This window comes from Symphalangus syndactylus, chromosome 11 (assembly GCF_028878055.3).
Source record: "Symphalangus syndactylus isolate Jambi chromosome 11, NHGRI_mSymSyn1-v2.1_pri, whole genome shotgun sequence".
NCBI lineage: Eukaryota > Metazoa > Chordata > Mammalia > Primates > Hylobatidae > Symphalangus > Symphalangus syndactylus.
In genome coordinates, this window is record NC_072433.2 from 37,003,209 (window position 1) to 37,028,673 (window position 25,465).

At 40.4% G+C, this 25,465-nt stretch overlaps 1 protein-coding gene across 5 annotated transcripts in view; it reads right to left on the minus strand.

Moving 5' to 3' along the window:
* The window catches only part of NUP93 (nucleoporin 93), a 113,930-nt gene that overhangs the window by 52,590 nt on the left and 35,875 nt on the right, over positions 1–25,465 (minus strand). The window contains exon 1 of one of the 5 annotated variants that reach the window (XM_055233133.2): positions 10,221–10,384. The exons of the other annotated variants lie outside the window; for them this stretch is intronic. The gene's annotated coding sequence lies outside the window, so the exon portion shown is untranslated. Of the gene's footprint in view, positions 1–10,220; positions 10,385–25,465 lie in introns of those variants that run through there. 5 annotated transcript variants of the gene reach the window in all.

The following is a 25,465-nucleotide window of genomic DNA, read 5'->3' on the forward strand; positions in this document are numbered from 1 at the left end:
GCTCACTGCAGCCTCAAACTCCTGTGCTCAAGTGATCCTCCCACCTAAGTCTCCGGAGTAGCTGGGATTATACATTCTTGCCACATCTGGCCCAATCAGCATTTTTTAATAAAATAAATGCAACAGAGATATGTGGTATGGGTATTGTTTTGTGAAACTTTTGTTTCAATTATATATGTGTGATTGTATGTGTGTATGAGTCACACAGTCTAAAAGCTTGAACTCATTGCTTTAGAGGTCAACACCATAGTGTTCCAAAATAGTGCTACTATTATTGTTGTGGAACAATAAATGCCACACATCTGCCCAAGCAGTATCTCCAGTCATGTGTTCCATCTTTGACAGAGAAAGTGCTTCGCTGCCTTGCAATGTATCTGGCAAAGAACAACCCAGAACGTAACATCGAGGTTAACTTGATTCTCCTAAGGAACGTGTAGTCACATCTCAAGGACCTGGCAGCCAAGGTGGCTCTTAAATGGCTCAGGTCAAGAAAGGCATGAAACCGCCTTATTTTTAACTATCATGCAGACTCTGGGTTTCAGAATACATATGGCAGCTAATTCCTACTGTAGAAAAAGGGAGCAAGCAAAAGGATGTTTGTTTTTGCCAAATGGCCAAATAAATTCTCTTGGCTTATTTGTTCTCAAAAGTGAAAACTACATAAATAAGTCTTTGTGAAAAAAAAATTCAGTATCCACCTTAGCCAGGAAAGTCAGATGGCAAAAAAGTGCTCACATTGGTTCTTTCACAGCTCTGTCCTTCCTACCTATAGCGGATAAGTGACTGGACAGTTGGACAGTTACATAGAGTCTGAATTGATGAACACACAAATTTCCTGTTAAAATAAATAAACAACAGTCTAATTTGGGCTTACAAAGCAATAGTCATGTTTTCATGGCCTTCAAAACACAAGAAACTATCTCATGTCTCTTTCCATTAAACAGACCAACCAGCAATCCACCATATCAAAATGTAAAAGTGAGGCATCTACAGCAGGCTGGACATTTACCAGAAGGTATCTGGTATGACACAAAAATAGGTGCCAGGTGCTACAAAAATCATGTATCATCTCTCATTTTAATATGTACAATACATACAAATTGATAGGAAATCTGTAGCCAACATTCCAAATCAAAATAACATCAACACAAAATGAGCAGTGGCATCAAGAATGGTCATTGTTGTTGAAATACCATTGCTAAGACACAAGCAACAGCTAGAAAGCAATGAAGGAGGAAAGAAAATATAATAAAGCAGTTAAAAACTAATCAATAAAGGATCTGCTCCAAGATAAAACAAGAATTCCAATAAGTATTGGAATACTATTAAGCATTCGGTTAGTACTGAAGTTAGTACTTTAGTTAGTGCAATGGAGAAGTATCCACATTCTAAGAAGACAGGAATGTAAGTTGTACCATTACTTTGCTTCAGCTCATTCTAAGTAAAATACTCCCTGAACCTCTCCCAAACCTTCTTGCCAATTTCTTAACAAACGAATGACCTCTTCTAAAAACTTCTCCTGGATAAAATTAGTACAAAGATAAAAAACTACTTATGGAGAAAATGAGGAAGGATGAAATAAGATACTGTTTTCAGATGAGCACAACAGAAATCCTACCAGTACCTGGAGAGCCTCTGGGCGTATCAGATGGTGTGGACTCGCTTTTCATTAGCTCCCTTTTGTGGTGACTACACGGAGAGCGCCTCAAGGATTTTTTCAAGTGCAAAGAGATGTTCATTACTGATAAAGCTCAGAAAATGAACAGAGAAATTTTTAAATTTGAGCAGTTTCAAGATTTGGATGAACTTCCATAAGGGTTTATAGCATGTTTGATTATTTCATTAGACCACTATTACTGCAATAAAATAAGAATACATAAAACGTCAGCTTACAAGGCCCATGAAAAACTGAATTTCCTTCTGCAAGGAATACAGACTGAATAGCAAAAGTCCAGGCTTTATTCTCCAACTCAGATATTTAAAGTCCCACTGCTTGTTTTTTTGTTTTGTTTTGTTTTGTTTTGAGATGGAGTTTTGCTCTTGTTGCCCAGGCTGGAGTGCAGTGGCACCATCTCGGCTCATTGCAACCTCTGCCTCCTGGGTTCAAGCAATTCTCCTGCCTCCGCCTCCTGAGTAGCTGGGATTACAGGCGCACGCCACCACACCCAGCTACTTTTTTGTATTTTTAGTAGTGACAGGTTTTCATCATGTTGGCCAGGCTGGTCTCAAACTCCTGACCTTAGGTGATCCACCTGCCTCAGCCTCCCAAAGTACAGGAATTACAGGCGTGAGCCACTGCACCTGGCCCCACTGCTTGTTTTCTACAAAAATTTTAATACTTTAAATTGTTCACAGATTGCATATATAACTTCAAAAATAACCCTGCAGAAAGCAGTGCTAAGTGGGCAGAGCTGACATTTGCCAACTGTAATATGTTTTTAATGCTGTTATATGATTTCTTGCTGTGCATTTATGCAAAAGCCTAGCTGCTCTCATTCAGCAGGTGGCAGCAGACGCTGTAAGAGTGGCTGTGGAGTTCCACCATTTGCCAGCTCAGCAGATCCATCACTGCTGCAGGCAGCTCTGGAGCCACAGGTGGCAGACCTTGGCGATATAACATGGCACTGTGTGGGCACCAGGCCATCTGTCACTGTCAGACTGCTGGGTCCCATTTTGTACATGGTTTCTGCTATTGGGCTAAAAAAAGGTTCACACAATTATGTGATGGATTTGTGTCCATTAAAGCAAAACAAATTACTTGCCCCCATAATTTAAATTGGTTTTCAGAATGGTCTATAAATTCTCACAGGTTAAAGAGAATTGAATGTGCATAAGGTGATTCAAAACCTGACAACACATGGCACTGGGTAATGCCTCCTCCTGGACCAGCAAAGGGCTTTACAGGCAACACTTTAGCCCAAGTGTGCTGGCATGCTTGGTCCCTTCAGGGGCATGCCATTACAGCTGTGATATAACTCCATCTGCACCTTTGCCTTCTGGGAAAGCCACAGGCCTTAGGGACACTCATGTAAGTCTATCCAAATGCCTTTTGCAGACCCTACCTACTACCACCCGTCTACCTCCCAAAACAGAAAAAAAAATTATCATGGAACAAAAACCCAACTTCAAAGATTTCTGCATCAGGTAAAAAAAAATAAAATAAAATAAGAGGTGGGACTCACTATGACCCAGAGGGGAAAGCTACAGGGAAAGTCATCAGCAATAATGGGGACATGCCATTCCTGTGGTGGAGTACTGAGGAGACCAGAGATGCATGACACATCTCCCTTGTCAACACAATGTAGGCACATAACGACTAGATGGCTCTTCTGATACCTACACCACGGTATCAAGCTGGGGCTGCTTAGTGCATCTGTTGCTACACTTGGGGAGGAAGGCCAAGGTTAAGGGCATTCCTATGATGGCCATTTAAATCTCCGTGCTACTGCTGCAAAGCCAGTTCTGCCCCTTTTAGGGGCCCTGAGGCATTTCTGTTATTTGCACTTCTCTCTCTGGTCATCCCAGGAAGCAGTCCTTCCAGCTCAGTTACTGAAGGGCTCTGAGACTCTGTATGGAGTGGAAACAAGTTAAGGGCATAATATAAATGAATAAAATGATAAATGATGGCCACCCAGGCACTAATGGAAAAAATGCTTCTCAGCAGAACCTCCCTCTTCTCCAAAATCCAGTAAAGCCCTATGCTACCCTTTTAGGGTTGTAGAAGCAACTTTCCTTTGGAGGTCACAAGAGGGATAGGGAGAGGAATTGACTGCTCTGTACTGCTACTTTACTACCTCCAGAAAATCAGGCCAGAGCCCGTGTCCTAGTGAGAAGGGCCGTGATGCAGCAGGATGTGCCAGGCTGTGGTGGAAGGACCTCTGCTGGCCATCCTCTCTCTCCTCTCCTGGGAGGGTAGGGGAAGCAGGACCGACAGAAGTCCAGTGGGGGAGGGAGAGCAGCCAGCCAACTGCTGTCAGACTGCTGAGGTAACCCCAGGAGAGAAAGCAGGGATAACTGTGAGCATTTTATCCCCTTCCTGCAACCACTCCAAAAAGGTTAGGGCTAAACTTTGGAGACACAAGAAAAGAGACGATTCGGAGGAGAAAATGGCTCAATCTAGCTTCGCAAATGGAATATTAACAGTGTGTCACAGTATGTCTGGCTTCAAAGAACAGCAGCAGAGCCCTCTCCTCATCCAAGGTATAAATAGATCTAAAAAATATTAATCTCATAGTCATGCTAAGGTGATGAGAAAGATAAGATAAGGAAGATACATTCACGGATGATAAAAAATGTTTCAATGTCTTTAGGGAACTGATTTCCACCTTGGAAATGGATTAATCCACATCCAAAGGACTCTGGATGCTAAAACTGCACTGCAGTATAAAATGGGAATGCATCAATAATGGCCTTTATCATGACCAGCATTCCTTCCCGCAGCTCCCGAAATCCACCCTACAAGACCCCACTAAAGCAATTCTTTACTATTTAAAGCACACACAAAGATCCCCAGCTTTGTCATATCTAGTGTCTTTTTCCCTTTGGAAAAAACAAACAAAAGCAAGATTTGGGGGCCATGAGCAGGAAAGGATAGCAGAGGGTGTGTCTCGCAGTCAGTCAGGTAGGAGCTGAGCAGCTTTGCCAGGCTGGTTTCTACAGCGCTCAGGATTAAGCCTCCAGTTCTACTTAGCAAGCACAAGGAGCGCTGTTAGTCAGGACAATGTTTGGGAACCAAGTCTCACATTTCCCTGCTGGTACACGGTGTCAGTCATTTACACTGCAGTCGAAAATCACAGCTCCTCCTGCTATGCAGCAATGCTTATGCTGATGGGATTGGAGCACCAATCATCACAGATCTGTCACAGAAAAGGGAGCTCTGCTTTTGCTGCAGTTTCTTCTTATTCAGACATTCTTTCTTCAAAAATGGATTTGTTTGGAGACTACTAAAACAAACAGATCTTCCCTTTTGTAATTTCACGTTCTCTTAAATGGAATTCATCAAGGTATTCCTTTGTTAACAGTATTGGTGATTTCACCCTCTCTAAAACCTTAATTAAGTCTGGAAACATTGTGACTTTACCCTGTCAGAGCTGAGGAATACTGCAGAATGCAACACTCACCATTGTCACCACAGGTATGGAAAACATGAAACACTGCTTAGCTGGAGTGGCAAGTACAGGCAACAGAAAGAGAGATGGTAAGACCATTATTCAAATACAAATTGCCTGAAACTGACAGGGAGCTAAAACCTTTCACCTAGCTCATCCTTACTGGGAGGAGAAGAGGAGACTCTGCCCTGCAGGACCCCTCACACCTAGAGTTAAAGAGGTCGTGACCCGCTGAAAGGACATGTCAGAATGCTTGGCTCCATCCTAGCTTACAGCACATGAATGTAACAACTCTGTCCATCCCAGGAGACTTCACCGTTCATGCTGAGCCAACACAATAGACCCAAAAGCTCAACTTGCAAGATAGAGTTTATTTTTAAATGTTTGTTTATAAATGCTTATCATCGTCAACACAGGCCCAGGAAGACTCCAAGCACAGCTCAGAAAGTAATTTCTGGCACAGCTGAAAAGGAACATCTCTGTGAGTTAGGTTGCTAAGGCAAAGACAAGACAGACTTTGCTGAAAGCTCAATCCATTAGATCAATCAGTCACCAGCAAGCTGGCAGAGAAAGAAATGGAGTCAGATGCAGACAGAGACACAGCGCAGCACAGATTCAGATTAGGAGTCAGGTGGTTCAGATTTAGGGCAAAATCGACTGCTTTCCAGATGTATGACCTTGAGAAAGTTATTTAACTGCAGTTAAGCCTTTCTTTACTTAACTATAACATGAGCTGATTGCACTAAACCCTAAGGCCAGCACCAGAACTCCAACTTCATGAGAGGTGGGAACAGGTGAGAAATCAATACTGTCATTACCACTATGACTATTGTTCACGTGCAAAATAATCCATACCTTGAACCACAAAAGAAAGAAAATAAACTTTGTTTTTGATGGTGGCCAAAATATATATTTTTTTTGAGACGGAGTCTCGCTCTGTTGCCCAGGCTGGAGTGCAGTGGCTCAATCTCGGCTCACTGCAAGCTCCGCCTCGCGGGTTCACGCCATTCTCCTGCCTCAGCCTCTCCGAGTAGCTGGGACTACAGGCGCCCACCACGACGCCCGGCTAATTTTTTATATTTTTAGTAGAGACGGGGTTTCACCGTGGTCTCGATCTCCTGACCTCGTGATTCGCCCGCCTCGGCCTCCCAAAGTGCTGGGATTACAAGCTTGAGCCACCGCGCCCGGCCCAAAATATATATTTTATATATAAAATAACTAAAACCCACAAAGAGCTAGAATGAAAACCAGAGACAAATAACATAGTTTCATAAGAATGTTACTTCACCTCACCATAAAGGAGAAGCATACTGTCCTTTGTTTTCTAAAAATTCACCCTATGTTGGAAGGAGTAAATTTTTATGCTAAAAAAGAAAAAGAAAGCATAAGGCAAGGCATTTCAGAAGTATTAATACACAGTACTTTAAATTCTATTTTAACCATACTTGCCATCAATTTCTTAGAAGGAACATTTGAAGCCATCTACATATAAGTGCTAATTAAATCTTTACTTTGAAAATCTCAAAATTTTTATCTTCTAACAATAAAAAGTGGCTGTAAATAGGCAAGGCAGTGCTCCTAAAGGTGTCTTCAAACTTAATTTAAAGAAAATAATTCGTGCGGTCCACCCCTTACCACAGTGTTCCTGGTGACGCCATTTTACTCCTTCCTCTCTGCCATCTTAGTACCACGGAATGTTTCCTAGCGAGCTAGCTGACATGCTTGCTTATCCACATTATGGTACTGCCAGAGCAGTCAAAGGTTTGATACAAATACATTTTTTGCTGCAAAAAGAACCAATCCCTGACTCTTCACTATCAGCCAGGCTAAAATTTCATGAGAAAACTGAAGTTTCCAGATTGAAGAGGTTCAGGAATCCCCTACAAGTACCAGAAAGGAGAGCCTCTTCCGAGCAGCCAACTTGAGTAAACCATGGTGGAGGCAAAGAAAACAGGAAGAAACTGGGTCTCTCCTACCTCCCCCAGGGTACTTAATACCTAGCCTTATTATAAAGCCAGCAAAAGGAAAAAAGACCAGGATCTTCAACCAAGTTTTACTGTAAACATTTCAAAGGGAGGCTTTGTGACACCCCCTGTGTCATCCAACCAAACATTTTACGCAAGCAAATCTGCAGTTAAAATGGAGTTCTAATTTGCTGACCTAAAACTCTTTCATTTCAAGGTGCAAGCCTCATAAAAACCAAGGGAAAAGAATCCCTTTGCATTCTACCATATATTTAAACATGTTAAATGCTGTCCCCATAATTAAAAAATTATGCTGAGATCTAGGCTCTTATTCTGTAAGTTAATATTTGCGCCACAGATTTATGGATCTTGTAGGATTCTAACCAGAGCTTACAACAACTGAACCTTCCTATGTCAATGAAAAGGCTGATGTGAAGAAAATCATTTTCTCCCTAGTTTCCAACATCTATTAATTAGAGAAGACAGCACTCGGTGAGTAGGATAAACAGGAGCTAGTGCAACAAGAGCTAGAAGAACAGCTGGCTTTATAAATTTGATATCAAGTTAAAAGGATTCTCAGATACCCAGTTCTGTGAAGCTTCAACTCCTGAAACAGCTAATAAAGCATGTTGAGCAAATTCTTCATGGTAAAGTTTACTATAAAATACACGCACTATAAATTCTTCAGGGTTTAAAAGATAAAAATTCTTCAGCCTTTAAATGAAACACAAATCAAAGTTAAAATCCACTTGTTTCCTCTTAGTAACAGTATAAAGGAACAAAGAAATAAGCCGGGTCAAATCCAATTAATTTTAAGAACCAAGATTTATAAGCTTACAATTACAAACAAGAGTTTTACACAAGCAGCTTTGAAGTCACAACTATTAATTAAGTAGAAGGCACTAAAAATTATCCCCATGAGTGAGAGTGAAAGCCTCAATCTATTGATCTTTGAAAACAAAAATCTTGTTTTGTCAAAACATTTGTTTCCTGTGTATTTTAATCAGCTATTATAGGTCATTAACCCGGAAGCATTTTCATAAAAAACAAGAGCAAAAACAGGACACTAAAATTAAAATCCAGCAATTCTTTTCAGGAATGGAAAACAGACTGCTTTTAAAAGACAGTGAAAAGAAACCTGAACTCTTTTAAATTTACCATATTCAGATTTCTTTTTCCTCTCAAGTGTCATTTCCATTCATGACTAGAATTTACTAGAAGTAAATTCATACTTCTCATTAACTTAAATTACTGATGAATAATTTAAATCATGTGCTAAAATCACTCACAAAACCTATATTTTAAGTATATATATCACACCTGGTTTTTGAGAAATACATAAAAAAAAAAATCCAAGAACCTCTGCGCTACACTTTTCATATTTGCAGCGTTCATTTAAAAGTCTATTTTGCACATTCAACCAAAAGCAAATTTTCAACCTCTCCCCGCTATATGAGTACAAGAAATACTTACTGTAGACAAAAGAATTCCATTTTCTTTCTGGGAATATTCTCCACCTTCCTAAAGAACTCTTCTATACAATGTGCAAATTCATTTTCTTAGTTTTACAGTAACAAAGCTCCTGTGCCATGGAACCTAATGCAAATGAAATGGCCTTGCAGCTGCCTTCAGAATACAGCTCACCTCGACCATGATACAGCTAATTGTTAAAAATGGTGGCTGAGACATTTTCCATACATTAAATTAAGGAGCTCTGATGAAGGCGCTGGCATCCACCCACTTCAGACAAAGGAAAATAATTTGCAACTGTACCAAGGCATGGATAATTGAGTCATCTCCCATACAGGGTCAGTGTTAGAGGTTTCCTCCATCTTTACAAAATGCAAACCACATCTCATTGTCTCATCTCAGAAATCGATTCTTTGCAATGCTGCACTGGGTCAGAGTTTCAAAGGAATCTTAGTCATGGGTAAATCCAGAACTCCGATGCCAAGAGGAGCCGAATTCTCACAGTTCCTCTCCCTCTGCTGAGCAGCTCTCCTCTATTCCCCAATTGACAGCTCCTCAAGTCTTCCTATTGTTAAGAGTAAAGAAAGTCCCCACACCTCCAAAGGGAAATAAACCCCTCAACTAGGATGAACAATTTCCAAGTACATGCTTCGGAAAGAGGTCCAGACCCCACGGGTCCCACAATACAAATACATTCCTTAGGATAAAAAGCCATATGCATCATCATATTTTGTTGTTGCTTTTAAGGGAAGGCAACAAACAAGCTGCTTTTTAATGCCGAATTAAATGTATCTTTGATATTAATCAAGGTATTAAAAGTATTGCAGGCAACATTTATAATTCTATCACCCTCCAGATAATGCTTACATGACTTAGGAAGTTTTCATTTTACTTACACAAATCATATTCTCTAGCCAAAAATTTGAAATATACTTAAAAAACTCCTATCATCTCTTTTGAGGCTGAATTTAAGAAATAAAAAAGAACCACCTCAATTTAAATTGCCAATATTTAGTAAATACTTAGGAATCCTCCTCTTTAGTGTTACTGTTTAATTCTTCTCATTTCAAGCCTTATGCTAAAACATTTCCTGGGAGATAGTTCAAAAAATCTCTAATAGTACTTTTTCTCTAACCACCAAATATAAAGGACTGAATTCCTAAAGAATCCTACACACACACACACACCATACACACAAACACACACACACCATACACACAAACACACACACACACACACTCACTCACTCTCACCTGCAATCCCAAAGAAAGATCTGGTTTTAGCAAATAAAATAAATTCTATTTTCATATTCCAACTCATACAAGAATTCTGCACTTCACATGTATCTCCTTTAAAAATCCTAAAGACCACACTACTTGCTACTTAAAGAAGAAGTTCACAAAAATCCCAATAACCAACTATTTAAATATTTAAGCAAATGCTGCCCCACCCAAACATTTTTAAAGGAAAAATATTAGAATGGCAAGATACAAATCTGAACAATTCTCAGAAGAATCAAGTACTTCTTCTATCAAATGAGTTAACTGCTTCCAAATTTACCTCAAATTTTCAAACAAACCAAGACCTTGTCTTTCAGAGGCACTGCAACAACATGCTGCCACTCTATTTACCAGGGTGCATTTGTCTTAATTTCTTTACAAAACACGGGCAATCCTACCTGCAGCTCTTAAATTTAAGGAGTTACAGAACGGTCGATGCTGTCGATCACTGCAGCTCTTCCATACCTTCTTATATGAGATGAGCTCTGTCGGAACCAGTGCTCAAGTTTTTCCCACCCCAAACTGCCTGAATTGAGGGATGGGGGTGGGGAGAAGGATAGAGAGAAGAGAAAAAGAGAGAAAGAAGAAAAAGGAAAAGAACAACCCCTCTGCAAGTGCTGATGTGACTGAAGCACTAAAGAGTCAAATTAAACAATGAGACTGCAGGGTCCCTTTAAAAAGGGTGCACTGCAGCCCCCGGAGCACAGCATCACCATTTGTTGTGCTCTACACAAATTCAGAGAAGTCAGCCATCAGTTTGAAAGCACAAACTGATGGGAGTAACAGTTTATAGGTTACAGAAGGGTATTTTATTGTTAACGGACTGTACCAAGTTAAGATTTAAGAGGGGGAGAGACAACATGTAGGCAAGGAATGCTATGATACTTTTTTTCCCCAACCCAAACCACTGCAATTACTCTGATGTGAATTTTTGATGACTTCCGACATCTTGCATGGTTAATAATCGCTTCAGCTGTCATGTTTGGTTAATGTGGAAAATGCATCTGCTGCATTGTGATGCAGTGCTGTGGCCACAGACTGTAACACCAGTTGTGAAGCTGGTCCCTTAACTGAGCAGCAGGAATTTGCACATGCCATGATGCTAAAATAAATGGTAGTTAAAAGATTTTATACAGCAGCAGACAGATTCTGCCATTTTAGTCTACAGTATGTGTAGATACAACATACAGAAGCATCTCAGATCATTGTGCCCTTGTCAACTGTACTGCCCTTCAAGCAGAACAGTAAATTCGCCATCTTAAATGTTTGGCCTCTTAGTAGTTAAAAGATTTTGATACTGTTTAAATAACTATTCAGATTAATTATAGCTTTGAAAAGAACAGAGGTTATTTGCATTTCAGGAATATACAGCCAATGAAACTGTCACTGACACAGGAAAATGCAGACCTTTTATTAACATATGCTCAGCTCAACTGTCACTTCTTTGTACAACATTTAGGGGAAAATATATGGTGTGTAAGTAATGAATATTCCCATTCTACTGCAATGATTTTTTAAAAGTGCTCCTCAGGAAGGGGTTTTTTTCCTCCATGTTTTAACATATAACCTGAAAATTAAAGACTACATTAAAATATTATCATGTTTTTCACTGTCAAAAAAGGAAATTCAGTGTGGCAAACAACTGTACAATTATAGGAAAGCTTGTGAAAAAGCAAAGATAGAGCCACGCTAAGACCAAGGCACCAGATGATTAAAGTCAGGCTGGTCAGGTGATGGGCCATCATCATGGTGCAGACTGCAAAAGGAAAATAGAACCATTCTCTCCTCAAAAACAAAAACCACAAACCCTAAGATTGCAATCTGTTGGTTGCAAAACCGACATCTATACTGCAGAACCTGAAAGACACATAATATTTGCCAATTTCATGATGTATTTTTATATAAATATTAACTTGGCTATTTAGCATACAGAATTTGACTACTGACGGTTCTTACTCATCTACCATCATCATTTTTGTATTTTAAGAAGCAAAACCAACTTACATTGTTCCTTTAAAAGAATAAATATAATTAACTTATTTCTTACATCAGTACTTTTGCCAATTAAATAAATACCCAGAGTTGAGATGTTTCAGACATTTCTGCCTTACAAAAACAAACAAAAAACCCGAACTAAACTAAAAAGAATGAACATAGGAACACACTGGTGTCTGAACAGCGAATAACAATGAAAGAACTTATGTTACTAGCATAAAAATCAACTCATGATTTCCTTTGTTTTATTCATTGTGATAACACCAAATGCATAATTTGGAGGTGCATGTGTTAACAAGCACTGTAAAGCTGAAGAGCTTTCTAGTTTTCTTACCCTAACTTAAAATTAACTGCACCAACAGTGCTATGTGGTGCCATAGCAGATGTCACAGTAGTTGTAGCTAACATTCAACAATCAAGCTTTTTTTGTTCCAGACCCAATACAAGGTACCACTAACGGCTGAGAAAACTGCACAAGGAGGGAGGGAGAAACGTGTGTGAGGGTAGCTTTGAAATTAACCAGGCTCAGCTTATGCTCCAATTACTGAACAAAAGACAATCCTAGGGGACCTCTCTCTGAACCAGTGCAAGAAGCAAACTCTTTTGGTTCTGATCAAATAAATACTGTACTGGAGCATGGTGGATATACAGCAATAGGAGTCTCTGCCTGGGGATGAAAAGAATCCAAAGACCCAAGTGTGGTTGAAGTCAAACTATTTCACGGACGTAAAACCTGTTCCCAAGGGATACATCTGAGGTTCACTACAGGGGAGTAAGAAAACCCTCTTTATTTACTGAAAAAAACCTCACCGAGTCACTGTTAAGACGTTTTTCCTCTTTAGTATTGCCAACAAATAAATTAAGAGGGTATTTCTTTATGCTAGAATAAATTCTCAATCAGCTCAGCCCCTTCTTCCTCCAACTACGAGTATCCCAAGGAAACTAGATGAGTGGCTGACTTGGAGTTGCAAGATATGCTGGCTGGAAAGGACCTCAGAGCAGAAGTGTTAACTATCCTGCCTTCAGACCCCAGATGGCTGAATAGGTAAGGAGGTCACAACAAAAATGCTACCAAGAAGCTACCTTACAAAGGAGGTGCTTCTCTACTTATTTGTCACTAACTGAACATAAAGTGATCTATTCCTAAATTTGGTAGTCCATTGTTTAATTTTGTATTTTGGCTTTACATAACCCTAGACACCAAAAACTAAAGCAAAAAAGAAAAGGGTTAAAAACTAACGGGTCCAGCATTTATTAATATAAGGGAGTAAAGTGGGCTCACTTAAACAAATGTAGAGATTACAGTCTAGAAAAGGGAGCTATTGAACTTTTGTGGTTCAAGTAGAACTATAATAATTGCCAGGTAAAATAATATTCAAGTGAACAACTGTAGAGCTCTACAGTACAGTGACCACATATAGGACTTCACCCAGAAAAACTTTTACAGATACTTGGTGGGCTCTGCTCTGTCTTCTGCCAGGTTCTTCAGGCTGCTGGGAAGATCAATAGTACTGGTGGGTAAGTGCTTTTAAGAGTAAAGAAGGAAGCCAGGTGAAGCTGGGTGATGACTCCCTCTATGAGCAAACTCCCAGCTTTCTGAGATATAGCTGGGATAGCTAGGTCCCTGCTCCCTTTCCACCCCACCACTACCAACCTCCTCCTGGCTTCTCCTCACTGAGACCTTGGCCCTTTGCCTCCTGCTAAACATTTCTCCTATTACACATTCATTTCTACTGCCACAATTCTTCTCTGTAGGCCTGTGGCTCTCGAAAATTCTGTATGGAGCTGTTTTCTGAGCAATTTTCTTACCCCATCTCCAAATGCTTCAGGAGCATTTCCACAGTGATAGCTTACCAGAACATCAGAAACGGAAATGAAATCTCAACTCTCAATCTAGTTAATCTTCCAATTCCTTAGCCTCAACAAAAAGCACCCATCCTTCTCCTTGCCCAAACGTCACGTAATTTCTGAACATCCTTCTTAAGCCCATCAGGCACCATGTGTGGCAGATGTTTTATCCCAAATGTCCCTCACACATCTTTTTCCTCTGTTTTTTCAGCTACCACATTGGTCCTGGCTGTTGTCACCTCAAAGCTGTATTACTACAATTGCCTCTGAATGTCACCTAGCAGCTATCCTTCCGCTGGCCAAACCAACTTCCATAAGCACTGCCATGCCCTCCCTCCTTTCTTCTCAACATTTACCTGCTCCGAAACTTTCAACACCTACCGCCTACACTCCACTGCCTGGCAGTCACTCCTTCCATGTTTGACTGCCCTTCCCTGACGGATTTTACTTCTTAGCACATAACTTCCATTTCTTACCTCCCTGACTTTGGTCAGGTTATTACTCTTCTTTCACTTCCTGCAAGCTAAACCCATTTCATTTTTCAAGGCCCATCTGTTCCAGGGAGTCTTTCCCAACTACCCCAGAATTCACTTGTTATTAACTGCTTCCACGCCTCTGAATTCCCATGGCATTTAGAATCCTGTGTTGCTCTCATTCAGTCTGTCTGTCACTTTTCACAGCTTGGACAGTTTGATCTTGCAGGAATGTCGGCGTTGGCTCTCCAGGCAGAAGACAAACTTCCAGAGGGCAGCATCCAGAATTTGTATTTATTCGAATTATCTCCATAGTGCTGTCCTTAATGGGCACTGAACAAAACCTCTTCTTAATTTTTATTAGTGTCTACTAGGCCCTGCCCAGGTAGATGCAGGCAGTTATACTTAAAGGGGAGCTAAATATTACTTTTGCTTGTTCTTTCAAATCTTTTCAGCTCCCTGAGATAATTCCAGCCTTAGGTGGTAAGATACTAAGGCAGTTCTTGGCCACTGTGCCGAGGCACTAAGCTCTTCTTTGTGACTAAGCATCATTACCAACAGTACTCAATTCCCAAAGTTGGCTTCCTCATTATATGCAACTAGAGCCACGGAAGTTCGGGGAAAATGAGATGGCCTGACCCAAAGTCAGTGGTATGGCATTCACAGCTCATCTGTCCTTACTAATCAGCTGAGAATGAAAAAGCAATCTGCTAATTTATTGCAGACATTTCATCCTGAATATTATTTTAGGTGAGGAACACCAGATTTAGGCAGTCAATAAAAAAAGAGAAGATTTCTGCACAGCCTTATTTAGTACTAAAACAAATTACAGTTCATTCTCTCTTGCTGATACACAAACTAGACTGCCCAGAGGTCAAGAAACAACAGGGAAAAGTAAGCTTTCCCAGCTAATAAGTTCCTGCTGCCCCAGAGTGGTGGTTCTGCCTTTGATATGACTATAAACCAAAAGGGTGAGAGCAGGGTTTATAAGTGGGCCAGATAAGAAATGCACCTCGGCGAAAGAAATTTCAGAAGATTTCCATTTTAAATGTGTTTTCAAGAAGTAGTTCCCCCATAAAAGCAATTACTAATGGGAAGAGGAAGTATAGTCCTCAATATTTCTCCAGGGCAATTCATTACAGTTTTAAGTAGCCTCCCAGATTTCTAAAAATCAAAATGGGAAAGGCTCTTTTCTTATCAGTCTGTCTCTGTTTCTGTCATACAAACACACACACACACACACACACACACACACACACGCTCACTCTCTCTCTCAGCATCTACTAAGCCTTGGTATTTAGAGAGAGAGAACAAATGAGACTTTCAGCAAGAACTTGTAGAATATGTGAAGAAGTTCTAACCACAGTAAAAAATAAATGAAATAATAAGATATATGTTCATTGGATTCACAGCCACAAAATTTCAGGCACAGAGAGACTCAAACTCAAGTTCTGGCCCAGGTCCTGGCTTTGGGCCTAAGACCTGGCTTTCTTGTTTCCTTACAGAGAGAGCTCTTGGCACAGCACTATGGGACACGTACTGAGAAAAACTGCATGAGTGCCTGCTAGAGCCCCAGATTTTATGGAATTTTAAGTCATTACATGGGGGATGGTGGTGGTTGCACAAGAACGGCTTCTAGCTTGTTAATTCTTGTTACCAATGTACTTTTCACAACAGATGTATTTCTTGCCAGGTTGATTGTAAATAGAATTCTTTTAAACAAATTCTATTTTAAATTCAGCAGGGAAGCTGTTATTTGAAGGAATACTAAAGCTGAACATTGTCCCAAGGTTTCTTTTACAAATCTAGATATTCAGATTTGGATTTGCTTATTAAAAGCAGAGTCCATCATAATTTTACTATTATGTTAAAGACACTAAAACCTTAATTTTTATATAGTTTATGCACATATTTATTATTTGTGCTACTATCTGGAAAACAGTGATATGGCCAGATACTGGTAAGAAAAATACAAAAGACTCCTCAACAGAAAGAAAAGGATTATTAAAATTATCCAGCCCTCAACGATTTAAACAAGGGGAAAAAGAACTGTATTTCTTTCACTATCGGGTTATAATTTTACTCACTGACATAAATAAAATGTAGCTTTCTCAAAGTTTTCTATGAAGAAAACTTAAAGGCAAAATTCTATTTTTCATCAATTCCTATTATAAAATTGAAAATAGCATTCCTCAAAGCAATAAAAAAAAATCTGGCACCAACAAATAAAAGTATATTCAAGGATATAAACTTTAAGAAAAAAAAAAACTATAAAATAACCAGACTAAAAATGATGAGAAATGACAGTAAAATGAATTTGAAACAGCAACTACGGTGATGACCTGTGGGATACTGGTCCTACATGAAGGGTGTGAGAGGTGAGGGGGCCCCTGCCTTTCTTCACCCCTACTTCAGGTCAGGATAGACAACCATGGCAAGGGAGGGGTGGCCTTGTCTATGGGGCCCTAAAAAATACTGGGTTGGGCTTTCATCGCTGTACCTGTGCCCTCCTCATCTCAAAATAGGGGCAGAAGGATCTGCAATTCTAAAATTTTTTTTGGAAAAACAGGCTGATTTTAAAATCCGCTTTCCCCACACTGTTCCCTCCATCAGCCTTCCAGCAGGGATGCGCAAATGGTTTTAAAAACAATGGTCCAGTTTTATTAACATGCTTCTTAACACTAAGTCCTCCAGCAAACTACTGAGGAGACCGAAACGTTTCCAGTTCTACTACTTTGCCATCTCACACCTTTAAGAAGATACTGGCAGGCCGGGTGTGGTGGCTCACGCCTGTAATCCCAGCACTTTGGGAGGCAGAGGCGGGTGGATCACGAGGTCAGGAGATCGAGACCATCCTGACTAACACAGTGAAACCCCGTCTCTACTAAAAATACAAAAAATTAGCCGGGCGTGGTGGCAGGCGCCTGTAGTCCCAGCTACTCGGGAGGCTGAGGCAGGAGAATGGCGTGAACCCGGGAGGCGGAGCTTGCAGTGAGCCGAGATTGCGCCACTGCACTCCAGCCTGGGCGACACAGCAAGACTCCGTCTCAAAAAAAAAAAAAAAAAGACTGAAGAAGATACTGGAGCATTTTAAGTAGCCAGTTTCCCTCAGGAAAACCTACAACACTGAACCTGTAGTAAGAATGGGGACTATATTATATCTACTTAAAGTGCTTAACACAGCATCATGTGCAGAATAAGTGCTTGACATGACTGATTAACCTATAAATTGCTGAGTATTATTATTCAGAAATTCTAGAAATGTCTACATAAATCCAGATGGTCATCAGCCTTTTCCAACTGTAGTGTTTCTTGGCAAACTATCATTTAGCATTTAATCTGGTGAAGTGTTCCTATGAAGCTACCTACACATTATTAGAACTTAATTCGGGCTGGGCACGGTGGCTCACATCTGCGATCTCTGCACTTTAGGAACCCAAGGTAGGTGGATCGCTTGAGCTCAGGAGTTTGAGACCAACCTGGGCAACATGGTGAAACCCCATCTCTAGCAAAAATACAAAAAATTAGCCAGGCATGGTGGCATGCGCCTGTAGTCCCAGCTACTCGGGAGGCTGAGGTGGGAGGATCACTTGACCCTGGGAGGTGGAGGTTGCAATGAGCAGAGATTGCACCACTGCACTCCAGCCTGGGCAACAGAGCGAGACTCTTGTCTCAAAAAAAAAAAAAAAAAAAAAAAAAAACCCTAATCTGGTGACTGATAGGACTACCCAAATATGATTTCTAAAATCAAGCAGTGATCAAGTCCAGTGGAAAGCATACTGAAGCTAGAGTCAGAACAACTGGGTTCTAGGCAACCAAATCATTCACCTCATGCCTCAGTTTCTTCATCTGTGAAATGAGAAAATACCACCACACCAGGATAAAGTAAGAGCACTGCATGTATTTTCAACTATCTATACAATAGGATTCTCTTCAAAGCCAAGAGAAGCCATTTCAAATGATTTCTAAAACACAGGCAGCACATTTTAATACATTTTTCAAATATGCAGACTGATTTAGACATTTCCAAAGAAATACTTATTCTGCTTCTCTGCTTTCTCTCATGGCATCTGTTGTTACTAGCAGCTAAGGAAAAGTAAAATCTAATGTCATTAACAGTAGACCCAAGATCCCTAGCACACATTTAATGGTAGGGGTGGGGGGCATACAGAGAGAAGCAAATGAAAAGTGAACAAAATGAGAATGAGAGGAGCTGGGAGAAAGGCAGAGAAATCAGGTTAATGAATAAAAACAAGTCCATCTTTCATCTCTCCTGGCTCCTACTGATGGCAGACGGCGTATTTAATCTGCTGAGAGACCAGATTTAAGGCCTCCTTTTGGCATAGTCCATCCATGAATTATTAACATTTGCAGAAGCAACAGCACATCCGCTCACAGCAATCAGAGAGGATAATGATGATTAACTAAGATGGGACTATTAATCCTCCCACTTCCCTTTCCCATGTCTCCCTCTCTTCTTTATTCTCCTCTGGGCTCTGACTACTTTTTAGGTAGTATATTTTGAGCTACAGCCTTAATATCAGATTCAATACCTCTGTGATGAAAACAATTATAACTGACAAGTTATAAGTCATAAGTTTTGAAATATATATGTTTTAAACATATATTATATTGAACACTATGTCCTTGATGAAGCAAAGATAAAAACAAAGGTGGTTATAAATTCTTTATGGACTCAACTTAAAAGATAAATACACTGCTTTGCAGGCTGCTTTGTTTACAGTTTGTTTAGTGAAAATTCAGTATGAGTCCACAGGTGGACTGAGTTTAAAAGTTGGCAGACACCTAGAAAAGTAGGTTTACCTACAGTAGACTTTTGTTATCACTTAATTCAGTAGATCTCAAGCTGGAGTACTTGTTAAAACACAGACTCTGGGTTGCACCCTCAGAGATTTGGATTCAATAGGTCTGCGGGGAGCTTGAGAATCACATTTCTTAAAAGTTCCCAGGTGATGCTGATGCTGCTGGTCTGAGCGCCACACTCTAGAATCACTGACCAAAAGGCTTTTTTCTGGTTGCCAAAGGTGTTCAGGGCAGGAGAGGAATGGAGGAGGAAATTAAACCCAACCTGAGCTAGAAAGTTAACACAAAGACAGAGATGAGATCAGTGGCTCCTTCCCCTTCCTAACCCCCAAGGAAAAGCCTAGATGCCTGAAAGGCTCTGCAATGTGTTTGTTGCTCCAAAATAAACCCCATCCCATAACACTGCCCCATCCTCAAAAAAGAAAGTAGAATGAATAGTTAACAAATAGTGAAAAGCATATATGAGGTTGGGAGGTAGATTAATTTACAACTTCATTCCCGAAACACGAAACGCAACCAAACGTCTTCTTTTCCTTGGTCAGTTTCTTCCCCATTCTCCCCCTACTTAGATTTGGCTTTAATGTATAATCAATCACCTAATAATCAATAAGTTGCAACTCTCACCTCAAACCTTGGCTTACTAAGTACTTGTGAGGAAAAACCAATTCAAACTGTGTCTACTCTGCTCTCACAACACAATGACAATCAACACAGAAGACTTCCTTTTGGGTTTTTATGGAGGCTTCCTTATGTAGGCATGCCTGATAAAACCACTGGCCACTGGTGATCAACTTAACCTTCAGATCCTCTCTCTTCCTAGCAGGCTGGAGGAAACAGGGTCCAAGACCAAATACATATTTCGCACTATCACAGTACTATAACAGAAAACTCTTACAGGCCCTCAATACCAAGTTGAGTCAGACACTAAAAAACAAAGGTAGAAAATTAGCAGAGGCTTCAGGCAACGGCCAAAGTAAGGAAATGCACTTCAGGTACATATTACAAGAGCAGAACATGAGCAAACTGGCTAGACAAATAAAACTAAATTCCACTTATTTGGGGTTTGCAAATGCAGAAAACACAAGTAATGAGAGTATGTAGGGCAGTGGAGAAACAAGGAAGATGCCCACCTCTGATGGGCAACAAGGCTAGGCTCCTACAGAGCTTCCGGGCCCCTGATGGGGAAAGGTCATTCCATAGAAAACAGGTTAAGAAATGGTCAGAGGAAAGACAGGGATAAAACATTAGGAAATTCGGCCAGTGGTGAAAGAACTAGCTTAGTGTCTTTGCAGAAAAGAATAATACGGCATTTACCCAATGAATCCATCACTTGATGCCTTCCTCAGCAAGGCATAAGAAAAGTAAGACTACAGGACAAGGTATAAAGAATCCGGAGTCCAATCTCACTCTCCAACTGTGTTCATTCCACAGGAAGATAGCTTTGGTGGGTGCATACTGCCAAGCTGTGGGAGCCATTCTAACAGCCATATTTTCACAGCTAACACTTGATCAGAAAAATGAGAAAAAATTCTACCCAATCATGTTCTCTACCCTTTTTCTGCCCTCAATACCGCTGAGGCATCTGGTACACTCCCATTAGCAATGGCAGCTCCTGCTGACAGCCAGTCTAAAAAGGCTGAGGCAAGGGGACAGGTGGCAGAGAGAGGGATGCAAAGGACAGAAGGAAAGCAAAAGTGAAAGGAAGAAAGGAGAAAAGACCAAAAAATAAAAAGAAAATGAAAAGGAAGGGAACAGAGAAGGTGGTATCCAGCATAAAACAGAAAGCAAAATAATGGCAAAAACAGAAACAAAACAAAGAAATCTTTCCTTCAATCTGATCTAAAACCCCTGACATTCCTTCCAGTCCACCTAAAGTTCCAAATATGGCATTTGTTTCAGTTTGCTACTTTTCATTTGCTTGGCAGCAATGATCTACTCAGACAGCATAAACCCAGCACCACTTCACATAAAGGAAAACAGCAGTAAACTATGTCAGCAGTATCAACAAACATCAGTATCACTTTTTGTTCCAAAGTATATCTCAGATGGAAAAAATTAGGTTTATCACCACACAGTGTATAGTCCACAGAAGCCAATCATGCCAAATTACTCTTCTAAGTAGCATTTCCATCCCTAATTTAATCAGCAAGTCTTTCGTGCTGGAGGGAATAAATGGAAACGTCATTCCATAGAAAACAGGTAAGAAATGGTCAGAGGAAAGGCAGGGACAAAACATTAAGAAATTTGACCAGTGGTGAAAGAACTGGCTTAGTGTCTTTGCTGAAAAGAATAATATGGCATTTACCCAACCAATCTATCACTTGATGCCTTCCTCGGCAAGGCATAAGAGAAGTAAGACTACAGGACAAGGTATAAAAAATTATTTGGGTTCAAGTTCCACCTTTTACAGTAACTAATCTATCTTAGTCTCAATTTCTTCCCCTTTTAAATAAAGATGATGCCAACACTCAGTCAATCCATCTCATACACTGCAGTGTGGAACAAGAGAATGACAAAGCCCACTGAAAAGTATTATACAAATGAAAAGATTATTATGATGTGTCCCTCAAACTTCATACAAAGTTCCAGGCCTATTACTTCCCCCTAAATCTTCCAAATTAGGACAAAGTCACAGAACTTCTCAATAACCAGCCTTCCAAATAGTTTGAGGGGATAATGAAATGATTTAAGGGTTGTTCATGAAATCAGCACATCTCTGATCCCTTTTTGCACATAAAGAAGCTTTTCCATTACAGAATAAAGGAAAAGACTGTGTGTCAATTTATAGGAATTGACCAATTTTGAGCTATGAGGTTCATGTGTTTTTTTGTTTATTTTTTTTTTAATTTTTCAGTAGAGACGGGGTTTCACCGTGTTAGCTAGGATGGTCTCGATCTCCTCATCTTGTGATCCGCCCGCCTCGGCCTCCCAAAGTGCTGGGATTACAGGTGTGAGCTACCACGCCCGGCCTATGAGGGCCACTTTTACAGTCTATTTCTAACACACACTTCATGTACCAGTCCCTCACTTCTCTATTATCAATTTTCCTTGTCATTTCAAACAGAAGATGTTCTACCGTTTCAAGTACCTGGTTTAAAAAGTTCAACACTCCCTAAATGGTACCTGTCCTAACAACTTCAAGGGGGAGTACAACAGTCAAGAAAGTGACTATGGAGCCATTTTCCAAATTTTCTGAAGTAAGCCCATCTTATTTTTATGATTGGTGGGGGTGGGGGAAGTCAATTTTCCCCCCTTAAAGCCATTCGGTTCTCATTTACTCTCAAAGTCACAGATTGAATGTTTTTGTCATCACCCTCAGCCTTAACTCAAGGGGTGAAAACACACCCTTTATTCCAGTCAAAAGATGCCCAGGCTGTGAAAGAAGATGGTGAAAGTTTTTTGTGACCAATGATGACTTCTCCAACCACTCCTGAGCCCCTGGCCAGCTCTCTCCATAAACAGGATACTGTACCAGCCCTTCAGCTAGATTCTAATTTCAACTCCATGCCAGCAGAGTGGAACCAGGCAAACCTAATTGTCACCTACTCTTGCATACTCACTGACACCCCTTCTCCCTTCCCTGCTTAGTCTTCTCTTCCTGATTCTGTTACATTAGTTTTTGTTTGTTTATAAAAGCCAGATAGCTCAAAGAGTACCAGTTGGCAAGACATGAGGTGTTAATGTTCAGCTGAATGTCAATTCCTCACTTTTAGACTCTTAAACGTGAATAATTTTGCTGTAGAGAAATCTGTCTTGTATTCTGGAATATACACACAAAGTTGAGGGCTTTGTGTCTTTAAAACCAAATACACATAGTACCCTTAGACAGACAAATCATATTATGCAATACAAGATTTCAACATTCTGGCACACTGCCAGGGCTTAATGGCCAGTCAGACGCTAAGTAAGGAAATGGGTTTACATTAAACCTACAAATAAGTCAACAATCAATAGTTCAGTATTACAGTAAAAATTTGATGTGCCCCTTAAATTGCTTCTAGCATCATGCTTCTAACTCAAGTTCAGCTTCAGAAGCAAAACAAAACAAAGATGATCAAGCAAGAAGCTGAACACAACCTATTTTCACAAGCACAAAGCTTTGGCATTTTGAAACTAAAAGGTGCTCCAGGATTTCACGGAAATCCTTTACAGTGTACCTGTAGGGCAGCAAATCTGAAAAATAATAGGCTGAGCTTTAGACAGTAAATTAAACTGACAGCTCAGCAAGCAGAAAACTATGGCAAAAAAAGCAAGCACCTGAAGATAAACGGATGAAGCAGGTTTGGTCTTTCTGCAAAACTAAATGCCCCTCAACCACCATCTCCCAACACTCCGCAAGAGTTCACATCAGGGTTGAGAAAGTATGCTCCAGCTTCTCCCTTAATCAACGTTATTTTACTACTAAGCTTGTGTAAATAAGAGCTATGCCTACCACATCCATTCAAAAGATGGTACACTTTTCTCCGGCACTGTGGGCTTTCTACTCTTTATTTTGCTCTAAATGAATGATCAATTATACTTCTATTTTATACTTTCACTAACTTTCCTCCTTCTAATACATCCTGAAAAACTTCCCTCCTTCACTAAAACAGTCTTAGTCTGCAAATGCAACTTAAATCCTAGGCAGCTAAGAGCACAGTATCAGACTCAAATCAACAGGCTGGAGCTCTGGTCTGGCATATCTAGCCTCTGTAAGCCTTAGCTTCCTCATCTGTGACGTGGGGTTAACAATAAGTATCCACCTCAGAGGGTTGCTGGTAAGATTAAATGAGCAAGCCTAGGAAGTGCTTAGCACACGTCTGAACATAATAAATGCTCAATAAACCTTGGCTTTGCCTCCCTGATGTTAGCTGGGGTAAGACAAAAGTCACTTTTTTTTTTTTTTTTTTTTTTTTTTTTGAGACAGAGTATTGCTCTGTCCCCCAGACTGGAGTGCAGTGGGGCGATCTCGGCTCACCGCAAGCTCTACCTCCTGGGTTCACACCATTCTCCTGCCTCAGCCTCCCAAGTAGCTGGGACTACAGGCGCCTGCCACCACGCCAGGCTAATTTTTTGTATTTTTTAGTAGAGACAGGGTTTCACCATGTTAGCCAGGATGGTCTCAATATCCTGAACTCGTGATCCACCCGCCTTGGCCTCCAAAGTGCTGGGATTACAGGCGTGAGCAATCACACCTGGTCAAAAAAAAAAATTTTTTTTTTGAGACAGAGTTTTGCTTTTGTCACCCAGGCTGGAGTGCAATGGCGCAATCTTGGCTCACCACAACCTCCGCCTCCCGGATTCAAGCAATTCTCCTGCCTCAGCCTCCTGAGTAGCTAGGATTACAGGCATACACCACCACGCCCAGCTAATTTTGTATTTTTAGTAGAGATGGGGTTTCTCCATGTTGGTCATGCCGGTCTCAAACTCCCAACCTCAGGTGATCCACCCACCTCAGCCTCCCAAAGTGCTGGGATTATAGGCATGAGCCACTGCACCCAGCCAAAAGACAAGAATTTAATGTGTCTCTGGTACTACGTTTCACTGCAATGGTGAGAAACAGGGAAGGAAGAAGGAAGGAGAGAAAAACACAACTATTTAAACTTGTGGTACTCAAAATATGGTTAAAGGAGCACCGGTCCGCAAACGGTTTGCTCCCAGTCTGCAGCAGATAAGTGCAAAAACTGACAATAAGGATTTAGAGATTTTTACAGCAAACTGAGTAATTTTATAGCTATCAAATCCAATTTTAAAAAGGGCTTGTATTTTGCATGTCTTTTTTTCCTAGTAATTCATTTTTGTTATATTTTATAAAAGCATCTCTCAGTCTGAGACAAAATGAAGAAAAAAACTGGTTTGAGAAGCACTGATTCAGTAAAAGCACCTTTTGAATGAACAACATCCACCACTATATTCATTCAATGCTAAGACATCTGGGGCAGTTTAGGACCTCATTACAGAATTAAATGATCCTGTAAATGCCCACAAACTTTCAAGGGTCCGCCAGGCCCTGCTCATTTAGAGACCAGTCCTCCTGTTGAGAAAGGTTGATGTGCACTGTGAAAGTGAGAGAATCTACAAGAAGAAGAGAGAAAACTCCCAGGGAATATCACATTAGTTTATTTTGGTACCTTGAGCAAATCAAGCATATCATATAACCTTCCATGGCTGTTTCTACCTGTCCCTAAGATGGCAATAGCATTTTAAAATAGACTATTTTTTTAACAGAAAAGGGAGGAGTGGAGGAAACTCTCCCCCATATCCTTTTGTTCATCCCATTCAAAGAAATAAACCAAATTAGTCAGTAATTTTTAAAAATCAGCAAGTAAATCCACACTCCCACTTACATTCTGCTGACCTAACCCTCCCTCCCTTTTGTTTTATAAATTAAACAAATAGTCTAGTCTTCATTGCAAATATGTCTTATAAGACAAGGGTTCTTTCTGAATAATCTCTTAGCAGCTGTGTCACGCCCAGCCCTGCTCAGCAGATTCTGCTGCAGTGCTTCAAGTGCTGCAGCTTTC